The 17,523-nt window shown below is 55.4% G+C and overlaps 1 pseudogene; it reads left to right on the forward strand.

Moving 5' to 3' along the window:
- Window positions 1–8,435: 8,435 nt before the first annotated feature.
- Window positions 8,436–16,013, forward strand: LOC142046379 (protein maestro-like; annotated as a pseudogene).
- The last annotated feature ends 1,510 nt before the right edge of the window (window positions 16,014–17,523 follow it).

Consider the following 17,523-nt stretch of genomic DNA (forward strand, 5'->3'; position numbering starts at 1 on the left):
GGTAAGAGCAGGATTGAAGACAAGACGGAGCAGTGGCATCAGCCGTTTACAGTCTTTTCCAGGTGTTAGAACACCTCTTTGTTCTTACTGTGGAAAATTACAGCAAAATTGAGTTTGGAGTCATATGGACAAGTCTCTGGATACTTTGCTGAGTCACAAGGCGTATCTGCCTTCTCTCAGTGGGTCAGTTGTATAACTCATGGTCCTTAATGAGTCATCAACCAGGCTAGGCAGAACTGACACTAGCTTGACTGGGTGTCACCCAGAAATATAGCAGAAGTTTCAAATACAGACAGTACAGAGCCAATATTCATAACTTCAACTACAAAAATGATACTCATACATAGATAGCATAACCATAACCAGCAAACCATAACCTTGTCTTAGATACACTATTTGACCCCCTTTATATAAGATTTGGTGCCACTACAGGACTTTGGTTGCAACAATGATCTATACGGTCCCAGTTCATGTCAATAACGTCACACCTCAGCTATTCAGGACTCTAATGCTTCCCGTCACAAAATTGCCTCTGCCCAGATCCCCCTTCCCTGCTCCGTAGCAGATGCTAAAGTTTCCAGATGTGCCATCAGGAATGGGGCTCTTGTGACTGTCCCCTGCATTCTGGCCATATGGCCACTTCCAGGCCATCTTCCCAGCTCTGTTCCCCAGTGCACTGCACTCTGGGGCTGAGGGTCAGTGGGGGCATCAAACAGCTTTTGGAGAGTTCACGTCTTGCTGAGTAACCGGGCTCCCCCAAATAATTTTGCCTTTAACTCTCTGCTTTGTGCTGCAGGAGATCCTCAGAGGCAACAACTGGACCTGGCTGCAGAGCCCAGATCACCAGCACACCCTGCTGGCCATCTCATACTTAGGGTATGTCTATGGAGCCTGACTCACCTGCAGAGCCCAGCAGCCAGGGAGGGGCAGCTGGAGGGAGAGGAAGTGGGGGAGTGACGAGCTGCAATAAGAACCGGAGGATGCTCCTTCCTGGTGGCTCACTAATGGGCCATATCCTCCTTGGCCTCCAGGCCTCTTTATCCAGCCCCTGTCTCTGCATATTGCCTGGTAAGAGGGAGCCCTTCCCATCAGCATGAAGTGCTGTGAATGGGTGCAGCCACAGAGCTGGGTACAGGATCATCCCTGGAGAGCAGCTTCCCCAGCAGAGCCCCTGCCGGGCCCAGGGAGCATAGGCATCTCCAGACAGGACCATTCCCTAGGTAGTGGCTCTGCTGGAAATGCCCTCAGAGCTCTGCTGCTTAGGGATGAAGCTGTCCCTCGTGCCATCAAACTCAACCTGACTCATGCCAGGACTTGTCTCCGTTCTAATGGCCCCATCTGCTCTGTTTCTTCCAATCGGGAAATTCGAGCCTCACCTGACTGAGGAACAGGAGGCTGAGACTATCAGCACCTGTATCACCAGCGCCATGATTCAGTGCCCAGCCCTGGCAAAGCTGAAAGGGACTGAGGTGGCAGAAGTTAGTGAGGCATGGACAAAGCTGCAGCTTCCACTTGCCTCCTTGGCTGGGAAACTCAGCCACCCCCCTGCTGTGTAGCTGGACCCTGGCCCAATGCAGAGAGCTGCGTGTCCAGCCGAATCCAGCCCCTAGGTTTATTTTCCAAAGGGCTGGTGACAAGTAGCTATGCAGTTAACTCTGCAGTTGGGTTGGCAGGGAGGACAGCTGTAGAGGTGAGTGTCTGTGAGACTGTACAGAATTACCCTGGATTCGTGGCACAGGGAGCTAGAACCTACCCCCAGTTTACACCACCTGATGATCTGGCCCAGAGCGTTAAATAGCATTTGGTGCAAAGAGAGCAAAGCATGGATTCAGGACAGCCACACGGCCAGGCCATGACTTGCCCTGCCACAGAAACAGAGATTGGCTGGAGTGGGGATGAACAGCTCAGTTCTTGGCGATCCAGCAAGGTGTTGGGGGGCAGCTGGGGCCTCTCCAGAGGGGGAGGGAGGAGACTTTCCCTTCAGAGCCCCGCTCAGTACTTGTGTTGGGGAGCCCAGTTGGGAGGAAGGATTCTTTGGGGAAGGGCAGCCCATGGTCCAGCTGAGACCCATGTCTATGTGCAGGGGGATCAGTATCACCTGGGTAAAGGGACCCCAAACACCAACAGTACCTGGCTCCAGATGGGGAATCCACTCATCCCCCTTCCTCGTGCACCTCACCTCCCTTGCTATTTACTTCCCTGCTTCTCTCTGCTCCAGTCTGTCCAAGAACTGTCCTGGGAGGGCCTGGATCTTGTGCTGCAGATGTTCCTGGAGCAGCACCTGACCCCCACTACGCTACTGCATCTGTTTCTGGTATGATAGGGAGCGGGGGGAGGGGCCATTTGCACTGGCAATCTGGGAATGTGCCCATGGGTGGCAGGTTTGTAGAAATTTTGGTGGTGCCCAGAACCCGCCTTCACCCAGCTCTGCCCACCCCAAACTCTGACCCTCACCTGCCTAAGGCTCTGGGAGGAAGGTTGGGTAGGGGGAGGAGGTCTGGAGTGCAGGTCCTGGGCTGGGGATTAGGGTGCAGGAGGGGTGCAGGGTGCAAGATCTAGGATGGAGTTTGGGTGCTGGGTGCAGGCTCCGGGCTGAGGCAGGGAGTGGGTGTGCAGGAGGGGGTGAAGGGTGCAGGCTCTGGTATGGAGTTTGGGGATGGGAGGTGGTACAAAAGGAGGGGGTGCAGGTTTTGGGAGGGAGTTTGAGGGCAAGAGGGGGTGTGTGGGAAGTGGGAGGGGGTACACACTCTGGGAGGGAGTTTGGGGATAGGAGGGGTGCAGGGATGAGGCCTGTGGGGCTGAGGATAAGAGGTTCATGATGCAAGGGGGGCTCAGGGATGGAGCAGAGGATTAGGGTGCGGGAAGATGAGGGCTCTGGCTGGGGGTGAGGGGTTAGGGGCATTGGAGAGGCTCAGGGTTAGGGCAGAAGGGCAGGGTAAGGGCAGCCTGCCATGCCATTAGTGAATAAGCGGCACTAGGACCCTGGGGGAGCAGACAGCAGTGGCTGCCGGGAGCGGGGCTCTGCCTAGGAATATGCTACCCAGCAGCACAAGCAGGCACGGGAGAGGCGCGCGCTGGTTTCTTTCGGGGAATGACAGGTGGAGGCCGGGGTCCACTCCAGGCAGGACGTGGCGGGGTGCAGAGGAGACCCATGGGGGCTGGGGGCCCCCAGGCAGGGCCGGGGGACAGACCCAGCTCCAAATATTGGGGTAACTCGGCCCCTGGCCTTGAATATTGCTGAAGCTCGGGCACCACGAAAGAATATAACTCGCCACCTATGGATGGGTCGGCTGGTCAGGTTCTATCTGAGCCACAAGAGGGAAGGCTCCAGTTGATCCCGAGGGGGCTGAGCAGGCCTCCCAGCTGCTGTGAACTAGCCAGTCCCCATGGGGCATACACCCACCCCTGGGATCCAGGAAGACAATTCTAGTCCTGCTCCAGGGGTGTCACTTTGACCTCCTAAATTTGGGCTGGCGCCCCTGTGCCCCTGAAGAAAAGTGCCCCAAGATGCCAGCAGGATCAATGGGGAGAATCCTCAAAGCGCTGAGCCCAAGACCCTCAGACCTGTCCCAATGCGCTCCCCTCCCCCACCCCCCGACAGTAGAGGAGTGCTGAGTTCCAGTCTCCGGAACTGGAGGAGAAGGGGTTAAATGCTCCATGTCCTCTCCCTGCTGGGGCGAGAGGCAGGTTCTGGGGGTCACCCCGGCATTGCTGCCACTCACACAGCTTTCTCCCTGCTCCCCAGCACTTGCAGCCATGGATCTGCTCTCCCCGGCCCAGGAGAGGAGCTGAGCTGTGAAAAGCAGCGCCCAGATCTTCATGTTCTATCGCTTCAAAGCCATCACCAAGGTGAGCAGTGCAGACCCTGCTGCCCCCTCCCCCAGCACTCACAGAGGGGGGAAGTGGTGATACAGACAGAGTTAGGCTTGCCTCAACCCATGCCCTGGTTTTCTGTTTGGTGGCCCATTAGGACCTGAAACCCATGACATAGCAGGGCTACATGGCTGGGCTGCTGACAAGACAGGCCTTCGATGCTCAGGAGGCCACCAGATACTGGGCATCTCAGGCTCTCTACTGGCTCTTCACACCTTGCAAAGGTAAGATGGAGCGGAAGCCATCGCCACTTCTCAGCGTCACAGCCCCAGCCGTTACCTAGCGAGCAGGGCTGCAGAGAGAACATGGCGCCTTCATTGCAGCCCTGACCAGAGGGACAAGGAGCAGAAGTGGGTTGGAACCTACCGTGCTGACCTTGCATCTGCCCTTCACCAGGTGTCTGGGACCATCTGGGACCTCCCCTGATCTCACCCCCCCCAAACTGACCTTCTACATCAGGGTGAAGGGTGGGCAGTTGGCCCAGGAACCAGCTGAGAGCTCGCCCTAGTGGGGCATTCCCAGCTGCGGCCGGAGTCTGGCTCTTTGGTACCTCTGACCTGGCTCAATGGGAAGGGGGAAGAATCTGGCCCTGAGAGCTCTGCCTGAGCGCTGCTGGTTTCTTGTGCAGCCATCATGTACACCAAAACAGGGGCAGTGTTGACCATGCTGAGCAAGACGCAGAAGGATGCCAGTTGCAGAGAGAACCCGGCCCATGTTGCTATGGTAAGTGAGAGACTGTGGCTGGAGAGACAGACACACACATAGGAAAGGGGGGGCTAATGTCTCCTTCCCTCAATGAGGAGGCAGCAGATGGAAATTCCTGGGTATGGGCTCCAATGCCCACTCACATAGCGCTGGGCACAGGCTGTCAGTGCCTTTGTCCCCATTCCCCGAAAAGCAAACCCACTTCCCCAGCCCTGTTCGCTGCTCGCACGCAGCCTGTGCCTTTCCCTGCAGCTCATTGTGAAGCACCTGCCATCACATGACCTCATGCCCTTCAGCTTCACTCTGCTGTTGGACCTGCTGGAGAAGGGGGAATGTGCTGACCAGCTGGCGAGCGTCATGGAGGCGGTGCTGAGCGAGCAAGAATCAGAGCTACAGGGCCAAGTAATGGCTGGGCATTGGAGGCACCATGCTGACATCTCGGGCATCTCCATCTTGCCCCAGGCCTAGAATTTCTGGGGCACGAGGGAGGATGTGGAGGGGAAACATCCCTTCTCATTATTGATCAATGGAACCCATCCATGCTCTGTCTGCAGGGTGGCTGCTGAGCACAGCCCTGTAATTATTTGCAGGCTTTGATCGCAGGAGTCTGGCTTGCCTGGCTCACTTCCTGGGAAATGTCTCCAGACCCGTCCCCTGTTTCCACTGACTCTTTGCCCAGTGGACATGGATTGATGCAGAGGATGGAAATGCATCCCAGACGCTTAAATCCCACTCTGATGCAGAAGCAGCCCAGGTGAGCTGTCACAAGGGGAGGTACAGCCAGGATATCTGGCGGGTGGGGTGTCACTGGGCAGCAGGATTGGGACTCTTAGTGCTATGGAGCTGGATCAGGGGTGGGGGTTTCAAGGTAGTGAACCCAAAGCCCCCCTCTTCTCAGTCACTCACTAGGAGAGTTCATCCATGGCCTTTGCCAAGCCATGTGATCATTGACTTGTTTCTGAGCCTGCCCAGCTCAGCTATTCCTAACACAGCTGCCACCCTCCCCCACTGCCTTCTGTGCTAACCCCTCCTGGTTCAGCTGTGCAATGGCTTGGCTGGCTGGAGGCCAGGAAGTCTTCCAGGCCCCCCCCCCCATCACAACACAGACAAGGAGAGACCCCATGTGAGCAGGGTCATCCCCACTGAAAGCATGGCCTCCAGCTCCTGGCTGGGCATCCCCCCAGGCTGAGGCAGGAGAGGGGCCAGCCTACCTGCATCACCCCCCACTAGACACCCCTACACTGAGCACGTCCCTCCCCAGCTGTGAAATGGCCTCTCCCCCCTCAGAATCCCAGGCTGGTATCTTTCCCATCACTGCACACTTTTAGGTGCCTTATCCCACCCCTGGAGGCTGGTCTTCTCCAATTCACCAGCACTCCCAGGTTTCCTCAGGCCAGTCAGCGCCTTTCCTGGATCCTGCCCAGAGCCAGCCAACAAGCACAGAGCCCATTTTATAGCCTTCTCCAAACTCTCCACCCCAGAGCCATGGCATGGCCAAAACTGGAGCCTTCTTCTTCCTGAACCCCCACCTCTTCACACCAGCCCCCACCCCAGAGCCACTGCTCTCCCCCAAGGGGACTCTAACCCCAGCCTTTCATCAGGAGAAGGCAGCAAGGCCCCCCGAGCCAGGAGAAGGAAGTCTAGCCACCTCCACCCATACAATATTGGGGTTGGAAGGGACCTCAGGAACTCATCTAGTCCAACCCCCTGCTCAAAGGGGCACCAATCCCCAGATTTTTACCCCAGTACCCCAAATGGCCCCCTCAAGGATTGAACTCACAAATGCTGGGTTTAGCAGGCCAATGCTCAAACCACTGAGCTATCCCTCCCCTTGCTATGACACAGTGCCTCCTGGCAGTGCCCAGGCAGGAGGCTATGAACCCCTTAGGACTGGCCAGTGCCTGAAAGGCCTTGAGGTCAGCCACCAGCAGGCTCAACCTGCTGCTTCTGGCCCATCACCCCTCAGAGGGCATCATCCCCAGTGTGCAGCAACTGGGCCCATCCTGTGTTTTAATTCCTTACCTGCCGTCCCTCTGTCCGTCACAGCCACATCAAGGCCATCTGGAGATTCCTAGGCGCAGACCTCATCCTGACCAGGGAGGTACTGGATTACAGCCCAGAGAAGGGCTGGGCTAATGCTAGACAGACCCAGGACAGAAGCTGCCCCCAGCCAGCCTGGCTGCTCCTGGTGGTAAGTTCCCAGCACTGGCATTCAGTCCTCTCTCCCAGCTGTATTCTGCACATGACCACAATCTTCTGACTGTATCTTTTCCCTTCCAGACCACATGCGGCCTGTGGGAGCTGATCGGGGCCCCGGGGCAAGCAGACACACTGGAGGAACGCAAGGACGACCTGTTCGCCTCTTTCTTCCTTGTCATCGCCTTTCCCCAGCAAAGCACCTCTCGGGAGTCCAGCAGGACTTGCCCAGTGATACCAGTCCGTGCAGGTAATGTGTGGGGCTGATGGATCCCCCAATGCCTACAAAGTGTCTGTGCTAGCCCCTAGGAGGGGGAAGCTTCCTGCTTGGACCCTCGTTTTCCAGGGACTCCCGACGCTTTTGGGGGACCAAAGGTTCAGATCATCCAGGTTTCTTATGCTTAGAAGTGGGCAGAGCTCCCCTTGGATACTCAGAGAGACAGAGAGCTCCTCAGAGAGGGCAGCTCAGCAGGGTGATGAGGCAGATGAGCTGGGGGCGAGGGGGCGAGGGGGAGCAGAGCTGGGGAGCAGGCCGGAGCTGGCTGCTGTCTCTATTTACTGTCTGCTTTGAAGGCTTTGGGACACACCCGGTCTGTCACTGAGCCACTTCACCCCTTTTCTGCAGTGGGCCCTGAGGGACAGGGCTAAGGACAGCAGGGCATTCAGGGAGGCACTGACTGTACTTTTCTCCTCAGGGTCAGTTTCCTGGGGGTGGCAATTTTCACATCTTTGGAGGAGAGTGAAGGTCACATCTGCAGACACTCCCCACTGCCCCCACAGTTGGGGAGGGGAGAACCAAAAGCAGAAGTGGGGCAGCTTCTATTCTCACCTTGATCCCTTCAATGCTGCAGCAAGGGAGTCCTGCCCCGCCACCCTGCCCAGAGAGCAGGCATCCCCACATCACCATCTCCTGCCTCCTTCTCTTCCCAGCATGGCCGTGCAGGCCCTGGCGTAGGTGTTGTGCCTCAGGGCAGTCAGCCAGCTGTGGAGCTAATGGACCAGGAGCGAGGCTGGCAGCTGCTAGAGGAGGCCCAGCCTGAGGGGTTTGCTTTCCTTAGCAGGTGAGAACAGAGGCTGCAGGAGTCACATTCTCGCTCTGGAGCCCAGTGGGGCAGAGATGGAAGTGGGTGGCTGGGACCGGCTCAGATTCCAGCATGTGCAGGGTTGTCATGCACAAGTCAACGCGAGCTCTTGTTCTCTCCCAGGGCCACTGTGACCCAGAAGGGCGAACACATGACCTGCACTGTCCTGTTTGCAGAGGTGAGTCTGGAGGACCAGGGGGAGGGTTAACCAGGCCCAGAAACTGATGGAACAAGGGGCCAATAGCTGGTTAGCCAATGAGAGATGGTCCTGGTGGTGTATTGCTTGTAAATTAATCCCTCTGCTGGGGGCTCTGTGGTGGGGTTTGGGAGCACCCCACTGGAAGCAGAGGGAGCGCTCTGCCCTGCTCATTTCACTTCTGTTAAGCTCAGCTGCAGCCAGCCTCTCCTGAACAGCAGTTGGTATGGAACTAAGTCACCTCCTGGCCCCTCATCATGCTCCCTTCCCCTTGCTCTGGCCAGGCTAGGACCCACTGGCCTTGCCCAGCCCTCTCTGACAGCTCCTTTTGGTCCCTTTAGTTCCTTGGCAGACCCCTGCTGATGGAGAAGGAGCCCAAGGCGATGCGGAAGTAGGTTGTGAAGGCCACACTGCAGCAGACAGAGGACAGCAACACCCACATTCGAGGCAGAGCGCTGCACGGTCTCAGGAACGCAGTGACCGAGTTCCCAGACAAGGTGGGTCTGGAATGGCAGGATACTAGGCAGAGAGGGCTGAGTAGAAAGCTCCTGGTTCCCCTTGTCCCCAGCCCATGGCTCCTGTGGAGCAGACTGGGCTGTGGGCTGACTTGCCTGGACTGTGGTTACTCTCAGGCTGACAGAGCGTTGCTCACCAAGCGGTGTCCAACCCCTTCTCTGCAGGTCAGGAAGTAGGGAGACCAGATCCTGGGGAGGTTTGTCCGTGGTGTGTGCAAACCCCCGCGCCATTCTGGATACCATGGAAGGGCTCTGCTGGATGCTGCGGGACCCCAAGGGCCTCTGAAGGCTCATGTTCCTGTCCCACTGGCCCTGCAGGCGAGAACGTTCTTTGAGGATGCAAGTACCAAGCAGGGCAGGCCCCATGGCACTATAGGGCACCCCATAGGGGGAGATGCTCAGGACCTGCCCTCACGCAGAGGGGCTCAGAGTCCGATGCAGGCACATTCCTGGATTTGTGGGGCAGTTCAGCTCCTCTGCCAGGTGAGACAGGGGTAGAATCATTCTTAGGCTCTGGGCCCACAATTGTTCAGCAGCCCTGGGGCCCAGCAGGAAGGAGGGGAGTTTGCAGAGAATTGTCCTGTCATTTGAACTAGCTGAAACCTCTCTGGGCTCTGCGGCTGCCATGCTGATTCCCAAAGCATGTGAGGGCCTATCGCCTATCCTCCTAACCACCCTGTGCCCCTGTCTGCAGGAGAACAGCGGCCTGCGGCAGGCCTCCATGGAGCTCTTTGGCCACCTCAGCAAAATTTGTTTCCAAAGAAGTCCTCCCTCTTTAGAGCTTGAGGGAGAGAGGGAGCATGGAGGTGCTGCTCATCTACCTATAGGACAGAGACCCCCAGGTGAGCAGGTGAGTGCAGCTGAGGGCTCATAGGGCAGGGTGACTGGGGGCATTATATAACAACATGGCAAAGGGTGGTGCAAACTGCCCCTCCAAGCCTCAGATCTCCTCAGTGCTGCCCTGTGGCACCCAGGACAGCCCCCCCCCCCCCCCAGTAATCCAGCCTTCCCCCACCCCACACAGAGCTCTGCCAGCTCTCAGAGTGTAGCTGTGGGGTAGATCTGTGGGGTTTCCTTCTCCTCCTCCATTCCCCACAGTTACCTCCAGCCTCCCTGCCCAGCTAGACTCTCCGCACCTGTGGCTCCATTTTACAGCCTGCTCTGTTTAGTGGCCAGGCCCAGGCCTATCTGTGGCCCCTAGCAAGTGACCTAACCAAAGCAGGGCCTCAGGGAAGAGCAGGTTGCTGAGGCCAGCTGGCTCTCCATTGCTGCTGCCCTGCCCTCACTTGTGTGCTAGCTCCTGTCTGGGAACGAGCAGAGACTGCAAGTTGGCAGCCCGTTGCACTCAGGGAGGATCAGCCAGCTCCCTTCTCGCCCTCTCCGGCAGGCATGCAGGGTGGCATTGCCGCGCTGCGCACCCTTCCTCGGCTACCAGCCCCTGTGCACACTCGTGCAGAGCCAGCTGGCCGAGGGGGCAGCCCCCGCCATCCCCACCTTCCTGAGCGAAGCCTGCAGGACCCTGGTGAGTGAGTTCTGCGGCGTGGGCCCTGCAGGACAGAGGGGTGGGAGGACCTAGGCACAGATGGGTTTCCCTGCTCCAGGGAGCCCCCTCACTGACTCGGCCCCATCCCCTGCCCTTCAGGATGGCTCCTCTACAGGTCAGTTCTGTCCCATGGGAGGAATCAAGGGGGAGAAGGATCTGACAGCCAGGTGTTCCTCACCTCCATAGCAGGCAGCTCCCCTCAGCCTGGAGAGGATGTGTAACTTAGGACTAACTGAGTTCTTGGCTTCCCAGCTCCAGGACTGCCCAGGGAAGCTGAGCAGGAAGGGTGCCCTGAGAGCAGCAGCTGCCCAGCAGCTGATAGGTAAGAAAAGAGCTGGAGCTCTACTTCCTATTATCCCTCCCTGCCCCATGAGTCTGGGGCCCAGTGCCACAAGCACACTGCCAAGGGGCGGGGGGGAAGACTGGCCTCCTCTGCCCACACACAAACACACCCAACTCCCCCCCACACACCTTCCCACCTCCCTGAGACAAAGGGAGAACCAAGGCTCCTTGCAGCCAGATGCGGGAGGGCTCTGTGGCCAGAGGGTCTCCTCTGTCCTGGCCCTGGGCAAGCCCAGCACCTGCAGCCGGAGTAGGCCCAAGGGAGAGATCTTGCCTCCCAAAGGTCTCACCCTGCTTCCCCTTCCGCACCACGGAGGTGCTGGCCCCAGCCAGGGCCCTGTGCAGTCTGTACAGGGAGGGCAGAGATTCACAGGAAGTCCCAGCCCTATCCACTCCAGCTACCACCAGCATGCAGGCAAAGAGCCAGGGCAGCATCTCTGCCACACTGTGCTTCATGCCAACTCCCAGTGGGGCTTGTGTGTACAACACCTCTCCTGGCCTTCGTGGGGCACGAGGCCAAAGGCAAAATGATCCCAATAATCTTGGGGACTGACTCTCCACCCAGCTCCTTTCCCTCCTCTGCCCAGATGGATTGGGGGCAGGGAGCACCCTGAAGGACAGAAATACAAGCGGTGGCTGGTGCCCTGCATGCTGTTAAATAACCAGGCCCATCTGTCTCTCCTAGGATCCATGATGGACAATTGAAGTCAGAGAAGAGCAGGAGGCTTGGACCACCCGCCCTGCTGTAAGTCACGGCTGAGAGATATTGCTGTGCTGGGAGGGGTGGGGGGAAATCGGGGAGGGGTTCTAGGGGCAGGGGGCAGCAGCCACATCGCATGGTGGCTGGGAGCCAGAACCCAGTTGGAGTGAGCTGCAGAGCGCAGGAGCAGGGAGAAAGCCCTTGGGGCTGGTTCTGGGGTATCCTCACCCCGGTCATAGTTTGAAACTCCCTGCCCCATGGGGTGTTCCCATCCTGGCCCAGGCAGGAGCCATGGCTGGTCAGCAGGGTCTGGGAGTGAGAAGTCAGTCATTCCTGACAGGCAAGGGGCAGTGGCAAGCAGAGAGGGAGTGGACTCCACAAGAAGGAGGGAAATAACCTTCCATGGGAGACCCGGCTGCTGGAGGAGACTTTTCCTCCTAATCCCTCACCAGCTGCGGTGCTGCTGGCAGGAACTCTGAGCAGCCCCAGCCAAGGGTGAGGCTGGGGGTTGCTCTGAGCCTCATTTGGTGCTAACTCTGCACAACCCAGCCTAGCATATGCCAGGAAGGCGAGTTGCAGACCCAGCACTAAGCATCTCTCCCAAGGATTGCTGCCAGCCCCCTGCAAGTGGCAGCTCCAAGAGCCCCTGCACGCACAGAGCAGTTGACCACCACCCGAACCCCACCTCCATCCCAGCCCCAGCTTTGCTTATTGGGATACAAAATCCTAGCTCTGACCCTCCCTGCCTTCAGCAGCTGATCATGCCCCAAAGGGCTGCACCAGAGCTGAGGAAACAGAGCCAGGTGCTGAGGAAACACATCCCAGGGCTGGAGTCTGTAGTCCAACCCCTCTCTCGCATCACGGACATTACTTCTGTCAGAGCCTGATCCTGCCAGCTGCTCACTAGGCAGAACCCAGCCAGGTGCTGAGCAGGCTGTCCTAGGCCTGGTGCTTAAATGCCTGTAGAGGCTGCAGTCAGCCCAAGAAGGGTGGGCAGGGGTTGGCACAGAGTCGCAGGCTGAACTGCAGGTCACAAGCAGACCCAGTGTCACGTCTCACAGCCCCAGTCCACAGAGCAAGAGAGGAATAAGGTAGCTGGAGCCAGAATTTCCTTCACTCTGGCTGCAGGCCCTGGGCTCTCCCACACATAGCCCTGGCTGTCGGAAAACTCCCCACCTCCCTTTAACAAGCGACACTGACGAGGACAAACTGCGGGGGCCAGCTCTTGCTTAGGGAGGGGAAGTCTGAGCTCTTTACATTGTCTTTGTAGTGAAGAGAGCTCCTGACCAGCAAGGACACTAATAACAGCAAGAGCCAAGAGGTTATTTAAGCTAAACAAATTCTTTAAAAGAGGCAGGGTGGGAAGCAAACAGAAGCCTAAATTATAGCAGGTAGCTTATACGCGGGAAAGTAGAAGTGCTAAGATGCCTTGTGAAGAGCAGATAACTGAAGGGATATAGACAAACACTAAAAAACACTTCTGATAGGAGATCAGAAGCCTATGAAATAATGGGTGGATTCAAGAGAGCAATCAGTGGTGACAAGGACATTGCTGAGAAGCTAATATTTTTATGTGTGCATCTTCTGCCATTATCACAGAGGCTGTTGGAGAGAGATCTGTCCCAGACCAGTTCTCTTCGAGTAATAAAGGTACCGTCGGGGCTTGAGATAGCAACAGAAGCGTTCCTGGAGCAAGCTGATAATTTACAAAGTAACCCCCGCCCCCACTTCTTTGAGCTGTAATTCATCCTCCTCTTAGTAGTAAAAGAGCCCTACCATCAATCAAACCCTAGCCCCACTCCTTGACCCTGCCTACCTGTCACCCAAAGTTCCACCCCATGAGGGTATTACTTCCAGGGTCAAGACACCACATGACCGGAAGCAAAGTGTGTCATGTGACCCCCTCTAAGAACTCTTCCCACTGCCCTCTACCAATCAGGATGAGTTTTTCCCCCATAGGACTGCCCGAGAGGAGATTTGACCAATCAGGGGAAGTTCTGGGGTGGGGTGACCCGTCTGGAAGTGGGTCATGTGACCCCTGTAACAATTCCTCCCACATCCATCTACCAATCAGGAGGAAAGGCCCTACCATAAATCAAACCTAACGCCACCCCTTGACCCCTTAAATCTTGCCCAACTCTCACTAGATGTCCCGCCCCATATGGGTATTACTTCTGAGGTCAAGGTGCCCACATGACTGGAAGCAAGGTGTGTCATGTGACCCCTCTAAGAACTCCTCCCACTGCCCTCTACCAATAAGCCTAGGTTTTGTCCCCGTAGGACCACCCTGAGAGGAGATTTGATCAATCGGGGAGTTCCGGGGCGGGGTGACCCATCCAGAAGTGGGACATGTGACCCATCTAACATCTCCTCCCACCTCCATCTACCATCCAGGAAGGGTTTCAGGCACTGGGAACTACCACAGGAGGAGATTTGACCAATCGGGGAGGAATTCGGAGGCGGGGTGACTCGTCCAGAAGTATTTTGTGTGACCCTTCTAAGAACTCCTCCCATCGCCATCTACCAATCGCGATGGGTTTTGGCCGCATAGGACTTCCCCGGGAGTAGATTTGATCAAAATAGGGCAGGTTCTGGGACGGAGTGAACTGCCCAAAAGTGGGTTGTGTGACTTCTCTAAGAACTCCTCCCAGCACCCTCTGCCAATCAGAGAGCAGCGCCATCACCCTGTAGGGCAGAAGAGGCCATCTTTTACCAAGAATGTATGTTTTAGAAATTGTGGAAACATGGACCCCTTCACCACCCCATGAGAACTACAGACTTTGTTTTAGCCCCGGGCACCTTTGGACTTGTGTGGAGAAAGCGCTCCATCAGCAACAGTTCCAAAGATGGCCCTTTGACTCAACCGTTGATGGATACGCAGGAACCCATCCCCGAAACCCAAACCCTCGTGAGGTACCGTGATGAGTGTGACGGCCTCTCATTTTCCACCCCCCTAGAGGTGGAAGACGATCATGGATTGGAGGAGTCACCGGCAGACAAGGTGAATGGAAAAGACGTTGCTCAGGTAAATGAATGATTAAGAAGCGATGGTTGAGGATGGGGTGTAATGGGGTTAGGAACCAACCTGGGATTGCATAATTCTAAAAACAAGCAGTGGGGGTGCTTACGCTGTTTCTTTTCTGAAAAATCTCTCAGCAGCTTGACGATGCCTTTCTAGAGGCCTTTGAGAAAGGTAGCCATGTGGGAGGAAATATATCATGCATCTGCTGTTTTTGCTCATGTGTGAGACATCAAACTCAAGAGGAAAATCTGGAAAAGGACAAAATGGAAGAATGAACCAGCTCAGACTCCCTTATGGGGGGTCATGGCGTCCATTTTTACAGTTGGCTGTAAAAGGTTGTGTTAAATCAGGCAATTAATAAAAACTTATTTAAATGTGTCAATATGAATGTGTCCCCTCCATAATTGTGTTAGTAAAGCTGGTACCAGTAACAGTCATGTCTATGCAGATGGCCCTGGTCAAGAAAATATATTACACCTCCTGGGAAGCTGGGAGTGAACCCTCTTTTCAAGTGCCAGAAAGCATAGTAAAACTTTAAATAAAGACAGGTAAACAGCTCTTGCTTTCAAACAGGATGCTTACACTTTAAGCAAACCAGCTCAATACGTTTTAAAAGAAATAAGACCATTATTTCAGATGTGGATGCGCAATGGCAGGCAGATTCTGGTGGATATGCACCAGTTCTCCAAATACAACAGCGGTTTTTAAGTGCATCTTAACAGTTCTATCATAGAATCATAGAATAATATTAGGGTTGGAAGGGACCTCAGGAGGTCATCTAGCCAACCCCCCTGCTCAAAGCAGGACCATTCCCCACGATTTTACCCAGTTCCCCAAATATCCAAATGTGCCTGGACCTTAGGCCTGAAAGACAAGACGAGTGGTGAGGTATCCAAGGCCTTTAAAGCTATTTTAAGCAAAGGTGACATGCCACAAAATTACAAACCCATCAGGGGAAAGAATTTTTAAACAAACTTTAAGCACATTGTTAAAAGCAGCATGGAGTTTTACCATTTTGTTACTAAATAATGAACCCAAAGGAGGGGTTGTGGAGTTGATTTACTAGAACTTTAAAACTAGGATGTGGAGTATATTTACAGCCCATAACACCTTTTGCTACAGATTAATGAGTTACTTGACTTTATAAATGAGTTACAACCAGAGCGTTCACAGAAACATATACGTACGAGACCCGCTGATGTTAACCCTTCAAATTCTCTGAAGGTATGGGGAAAACAAGTTACAGGCAGATGGTTTTAAAGTAAACCCAGCGCTGTTGCCCCTTTTCTAGAAAAGGAGCTTTTGAAAAAGATTCCCATGAACAGCCTGTTTACCGATGAGATATTCATTTCCATCGCTTTCACAAACCAGAGTTCATCAGATCGTCTATGATAATCATATTTACTTTTATTCGGCCTAGGAAGCAAACGGTCATTCGTCAAAAGCATCGTGCAACCCCCACCACAAAATTGATAAATGAGATATGTGACAAAGTTCCTCCTCTACCTTGGTGGGCTCCTGCCGATCTTATTGGGCAGATTTGTTCACTCAGTGATCTTCCCCTCTCTGTGAGAACCCACAGTCTGGGTCAGCTCCTCCTGTGTCTGATCAGAGTTGGGAGGTTTTAGGGGAACCCGGGCCACACCCTCTACTCTCCTGGGTTCCAAGCCCAGGGCCCTGTGGATCGCAGCTGTCTATAGTGCCTCCTGTAACAGACTGCATGACAGCTACCCTCCCCTGGAAAGCTACTTCCCCGCCATGGCCTCCTCCACTCCAAACACCTTCTTTCTAATCCTCCCACAGGTACCTTCCTCCTGGTGTCTGGAGCAGAGACGATGACCCTTTATTGATCTTTTCCTGGGACAAAAGCTGGTTCCCCCTGGAGGCAATTCCCCTCTCTGATCAGCTGACCCTGGCCCAGCACGCTGAGATCAGAGGGGGTGCTGCTCTATACCGATAACTGTTGTGTTTCCAACCAGCCTGGACGCACTAATTTGACTGTCCACAGGGTGGAGACGACGGGTCACATTCCCCTATAAGATGCTCCCCTTTTCGGGTCAACTGGGGAAACCAAAACTGCCCAGGAGCTAGAAGAGACGAGAGCGTCAGGGACATGCTGGCTTTGGGGGTGATCCAGCCGTCTTGCCAGCCCTTGGGCCTCACCAGTGGTGCTGGTCCCAAAAGGATGGGTCACGGGCTGGTTTCTGTGTGGACTATTGAAAGCTCAATGCCATCACCGTATCTGATGCCTAACCCCAACTTGCAGCCCAGGCCTGATGAGCTCCTAGACAAGCTGGGAGGTATAGCTTTGGTACCCTCACCACCATGGATCTTACCAAGGGCGATCCATGCTGGCAAGTGCCGACTGGATCGCAGATGCCAGGCTGAAAATCAGCCTTTATCACCCTCTACGGGGCTCTACGAGTTTCTGACCCTGCTTCTACAGCCTCAAGGGAGTGCCGACCACTTTCCAGAGCGCTGGTGGATCAGCTACTGAGGGGGAATGGAGAGTTTTGCCATGGCGTATATTGACAACATCTGCCGTCTTCAGCCAGACCTGGGCCGCCCAGGACCCACGTGTCCCAGGTTAACAACGAGTTGCTGGACTGACTCTGGGAGGCCTGGGTTAAACCGTAAAGGCTGAGTAAAGTGCAAGGTGGGGATGGCTGAAGTATTGCTTAACCTGGGCCCATCGGGTGGGGAGCGGCTGCCTAAGCCGGAACCAGCCAAGGTGGTAGGTGATCAGAGATTGGCCTGCTCCCCAAACTAAAAAGCAGGTCAAGCCTTTATTGGGATGGGTGAGGTACTATCGAAGGTTCGTGCCCACTTTAGCTCCATAGCGCCCCCATCACTGAGCTGTGCAAGAAGGGAAGCCAGATAAGGTGGTCTGGACCAAGCAGTGCCAGCAGGCTCTCCCGGCGCCGCTGAAGGAGGCTCTGGTTAGTGGCCAGTTCTGGCAAACCCAGACTTTGACAAGCCTTATGGTGTTCACTGACGCCTCAGACATGGGAACTGGGGGCGATGTTAATGCAAGAGGATGAAAAGGGGAGAGACACCCCATCGTGTAAATGAGCAAGAAGTTGCTACCCCGGAGCAGAACTACGGCAGCCATCGAGAAGGAATGCTTGGCCATGGTGTGGGCCCTTAAGAAAAGTGGAGCCAAATCTGTTTGGGCGACACTTCACCGTGTACACGACCACTCTCCCCTGACCTGGCTGCACCAGATGAAAGGAGCCAACGCCAAACTCCTGAGGTGGAGCCTGCTCCTGCAGGACTATGACATGGACTTGGTCCATGTGAAGGGAAGAAGCCAACCTGATAGCAGACTCATTGTGTCCGGGAGAAAGGG

The sequence above is a fragment of the Chelonoidis abingdonii genome, chromosome 1, assembly GCF_003597395.2.
Source record: "Chelonoidis abingdonii isolate Lonesome George chromosome 1, CheloAbing_2.0, whole genome shotgun sequence".
Taxonomy (NCBI): Eukaryota; Metazoa; Chordata; order Testudines; family Testudinidae; genus Chelonoidis; species Chelonoidis abingdonii.